We start from the raw sequence: 5,159 nt of genomic DNA on the forward strand, positions 1-5,159 counted from the left end.
TGGTGACCGGGAGCGTGGTGACGGGGAGCGTGGTGACGGGGAGCGTGGTGACAGTGACCGTGGTGACGGGGAGCGTGTCTGCCACCCAGGCGGGTTCCCAGTTCTTGAGCCTTGGAGGGGCCAAGGGATGAAAGGGGATGACGGTGAGCTCCACCTGCACCCGGTCCAGCGGGAAGGAAGGAGGGAAGGAGAGCCGCGGGGGCCGCTCGCTGTGTAACCTCCCTCCTGCCCTCGAAGCCACGTGTGGGTGCGGTGCCTTCCCTGATGCTTCCTTCCAGGGGTGCGGACTCTGCCGCGGAGTCTGCAGGCTGTTTGACCTCCCTCCCGAGCCCCCACTTCCCCAGCCTCTCGTAGCCCTGCGGAGGGCCCAAAAGGCGACTTCTGCCAGTGCTTAACACAGCCGAGAGAGCACAGAAACCTCTTTCCACCTTTCCAGAAAGCAAACCCAAGTACTCTTGTCCCTGGCCAAAAAAACCCTCCCAGGGCCCCCACCATTTCCAGAGCACAGGCCCAGACGCCGCTGCCAGTGCATACCACGCGTGAGTTTACGCATTGGGAGGGGCCTCCACAGGGTCTCTGTGGCGTCTGTCCCCCCACCCCTCAGCATCGTGCAGCAGGAACCTCTCCTGTGTCCTGGGCGCCCCCTTCCCAGTCAAGACCCGCCCAGGAGCACCTCGGGCCGCCTGCCCGAGGTCCGTGTGGGCCTGGCCCCTCCAGGGAGCTTGCTTGAAAGACGCACTGTTTTAATTAACTAGAAAAATGTCTCGCTTTGGCTTTTCGGTAAATATTTCATTAGTGGTGGCATCGTCAACAATACTGCTCTCTGCAGTCTCCGGGAGGTTATGGTCACCTAGAGGCCCATCCAGGGACACGACGCCAGGAAAACTGTAACACAGACCAGGACAACCGTGGAGGATCTGCCCTGCGGTCCCGACACGTCCGTCCTTACAGCTGCACTGAGGGCAGGTGCACAGGAGAGGCCTCGGCCTGCAGTGGACGCCCAGGACTTCCTTCCACTGGAGCTGGCCTGGCCTGCAGGGAGCGGCGTCTCTTCCTGCCCAGAAGCAGCCCGGGCCTCCCAGAAGCCAGGGAGGGGCTGGGGCTGGAGTTTTGGACCCCCACCCATCACGCGAGCCGTGCCATCTCTTCTGTCTCATCCCCAGCAGTGGCCTCGGAAGCCTGACCCAGCGAGCAGGCCTCGGGGACCCGCCCTGCTCCATCCCGGTCCCATGGCCGGCACCATTGGCTGCCTGAACCTCCTGGTCCCTCTGCAGCCCTTGCTGTCTTGAGCTACCTGCAGCTGAACTGTGCCGAGACCAGCTCGGCCGGGGAGGCCCTAACCCAGCGGCGCTAGAGAAATTAAAGACACACACACAGAAATACAGAGGTGTGAAGTGGGGAATCGGGGTCTCACAGCCTTCAGAGCTGAGAGCCCCGAACAGATATTTACCCACATATTTATTAACAGCAAACCAGTCATCAGCATTGTTTCTATAGACATTAGATTAACTAAATGTATCCTTTATGGGAAATGAAGGGATGGGCCGAAATAAAGGACTAGGTTGGGCGAGTTAACTGCAGCAGGAGCATGCCCTTAAGGCACAGATCGCTCATGCTATTGTTTGTGGCTTAAGAATGCCTTCAAGCAGTTTTCCACCCCCGGGGGCAGGCCGTGTGTTCCTTGCCCTCATTCCTGTAAACCCACAACCTTCCAGGCCGGCGTCAGGGCCATTGTGAACATGTCACAGTGCTGCAGAGATTTTGTTTATGGCCAGTCCTGGGGCCACTTTATGGCCAGATTTTGGGGGGCTTGCTTCCAACAGAGCTGCCTCTTGGCTCCCGACTTCCCCGCCACAGTGACCCTGACTGACCAGGCCGCCTGGCATCGCACGCAGTGAGAGCTCTGGGATCCCGAGCTTCCCCAGCCCCGCGCCTTCCCGGCCTCCTCGGCGCCCCTCACATCACCTGTGGGTGCAGCTCAGACCCAGGCACAGCAGCTGCTTTGTGGGTTCGGGCCTGCTCAGACCCTGCCAGGCCTCGTCTCTGCCCTTGCACAGGCCTGGTTTGGCAGAGGCTCCACTGGAAGCCAGGCAGGAACCTCTGGAGGCATCCACCGTGGTCTTCACCGTACCTCTGTCGTGACGCGTCCTGCCCAGTGGCCTTGGTTGCTGGACGTGGCCTCCTGGTGTCTTAGACCAGAGGGTCCTGCAGAGCCCACTGTGGCTGTCACCCCACGGTCCCGGCAGTTGTGGGTTTCTGGACAGGGTGAGGACGCTCACATCAGACAGGCAGCAGGCCCTGGACACGCCTCCAGCCCGAGGCCCGGAGCCCTGGGGTGGGGGTGCTTGCTGGAGGCAGGGCCAGGCGTGGTGAGGGCTGGAGCCTTCTCCTCCCACCTGAGCCTCACACATTCCAATGCCCCAAAGTCTCTTTTTTGTCAAGGTTTCTGGACCCTGGGTCACCTGCGTGGCTGCTGCTGTCTGGGTGCTGTGCTGTGGCCTGAAGTTTGTGCCAGGAGTGTGTGGCGTGCTGTCGAGGGGATGTTCAGGGCTCTGTGCTCCCTGGCTGACACTGGAACGTGATAGATATGCCAGCTGATCCCGAGCTCCGTCTCTCAACACTTCTCCCGGGGCAGAGAGGAACGTGCGGGTACCTGGGGCTGGGCCCCACCCCTCAACGCCTGCTGCCCACTCTGCCCCACAGCCTTAATAAGGGGGTCTCGCTCACTGCAGGGACTGTAGGCAGTCAGGGAGTGAGGCCTGTGCCCTCCACGCCAGGCCCAGCTCAGGCACCTCTGCCAGGGGACATCGCAGAGGCCACCACGCAGCCCCTGTGCTGCCCGCCTGTGCCACCGGCTGCTGGCGAGACCCTGCCCTCCCCGCACAGTGAGGAGCCCAGGTGAGTGCCGGCCTCTGGGCGGCTACACGGTGGCTGCTTCCTTCCTCGGCTTCCTTGTTCTTAGACATGGAGTTTTGTTGTCTTCCTGTTTCTTCATCAGCTGCCCTAAATCCCTTCCTCATAAAAACTGGTTTCATAACGCAAGATGCTACATTTATTTTATTGATTCTATGAAGACCCCCGTTACTCCTGCTAAACGCCATCCCAGAGCTTCACAGACACCGCGTGCCCAGGTTTTGCACACAGGAGCTCTCTGGGAATGTCCATGGCCTGCAGGTCTGCACACCTCCGTGGTGGCCGGTCATTGGCCACCTCACACGGGCACCGTCTGGGGCTTCCAGACCACCTGTGATGGGAAACCCGTGGCTTTGGGGATGAGCAGACCTGGCACAGTGCAAGCCCCTGACCCGTCTGCACTGTGGGTTTTTTATTGTGATGAGGGCGGGTGCCCAGCAACCCCAGCCAGGGTTAGCGCCCAGCCCACACGAGGGGACAGTCAATGCCCGATGCTTCAATTAAGACCAGCCTCGGCCGGGCGCGGTGGCTCAAGCCTGTAATCCCAGCACTTTGGGAGGCTGAGGCGGGCAGATCACCAGGTCGGGAGATCGAGACCATCCTGGCTAACACGGTGAAACCCCGTCTCTACTAAAAATTACAAAAAACTAGCCGGGCGAGGTGGCGGGCGCCTGTAGTCCCAGCTACTCGGGAGGCTGAGGCAGGAGAATGGCGTGAACCCGGGAGGCGGAGCTTGCAGTGAGCCGAGATCCGGCCACTGCTCTCCAGCCTGGGCGACAGAGCGAGACTCCATCTCAAAAAACAAACAAACAAACAAAAAAAAAGACCAGCCTCAAAGACAGCCTTGGGGCAAAGGGCGGGTAACTGTCAGAGGGGGGCACCCTTGGTGGTCTCTCCTCCTCCCCATCTTTCCGTCACCCACAGCAGGCGTTGCGGGAGCGAGAGGCCGACCACGCTGTTTTCCTTTCCGGTTTGGAGCCCTTCGTGTTTTCAGCTTGGAAACATGAGTGTGAAGGAGCAGCAAGGGCTGGACGGGGGCACCGATGCGCGGCCGCTCGCTCAGAGCCGTGACGTCTTGGGGCTGTTGAGTCATCGTGTGTAATTCGTGTGAGTGCACAGAGAGGAACTGTGGCTCCTCTAATCAACCCATTGCCTCGGCGAGTGCAGGGCAGGCCCTGGATCCTGACCCTCCCGCTCCTGAGGGCACCAGTACCCGCTTCTGGTGCCACCGTGCCAGGCCTCGGAGAAATTGCCACCCATGGAGATGCAGCACTTGGGTACACTGAAGAACCCCACGTGCAACTGGGGACAGCATTTGCCACGGGAGCCAGGGTCACCGCAATAATAGAAACCCGAGCCCCGTTTTAGCAGCGCTGCAATACTGATGGTACACTATTTCCATCGAATGTAAAACCCAGGTTTTAAAAACGTACCTAAGACGTAAGGATGCTTTTTGCTTAAGTCAGGAGTTAAACATCCAATCGCACAAAAGTGCCTCACGGAAAGTTTGACCCTGATTTTGGCTCCTGGCAGCTGCTGCTGCAGATTCGCCCCCGTGCTTCCCCTGCTGGTGTCCTCGCGCCCTGAGATTCTCCAGACCCCTCCTCACTGCCTTTGGTCACGGTTCACAGGCCCCTTCGGAGACGAAGGGATTCCACAGAGACTCAGCCTTGCGGCAGCTGCCTGTGCCTGCAGTGTGGTTCGAAGGGAGCGGGAGTGGTCACTCACAGACTTCTCTCCTGACTCTGAAGTTGGGGAAAGAGCCGTTCTCCTTCTGGCTAATTACAGCCACATTGAGTCCCGAACATTACTGTGCTTCTCTGCTTCTTCCCAAAGTGTGCTGAGGCTTCGGCTCGCAGCGGCGTGAGGGGCGCACCTGTCTGCAGGGGCCTGGTGCAGCCCATACCTGATGTCTGCGTCCGGGCAGGCTGTGCTGGCGTGAGATGGACTCCAGCGAGGCTGTTGTGCTGGGCTTGGGAGGGTGACCTCCGCTGGGAATTGCACTCAGTCTGAGAGAGAGAATCGGTGCCTGGAGTCCAGGAGAGCACACGTGTGGGGTGCCTCGTCCGCCCTGCGGCTCGGCCTGGGCCCTGTGGGTCGGGAGACATTCCCGGCTGCCGTGCAGTAAGTGGGGGCACCTCGAGTGCACTTAGGGCAATGTCGGGGTGAGGAGCCCTCCCCGCCCGGCTCCTGGGCAGCTGCTGAATCTCTTCCCAGGGCTCAGGCTGCTGTGTCCAGACCAGGAC

The sequence above is a fragment of the Mandrillus leucophaeus genome, unplaced genomic scaffold (genome assembly GCF_000951045.1).
Source record: "Mandrillus leucophaeus isolate KB7577 unplaced genomic scaffold, Mleu.le_1.0 Scaffold219, whole genome shotgun sequence".
In the NCBI taxonomy this organism is placed as follows: Eukaryota; Metazoa; Chordata; class Mammalia; order Primates; family Cercopithecidae; genus Mandrillus; species Mandrillus leucophaeus.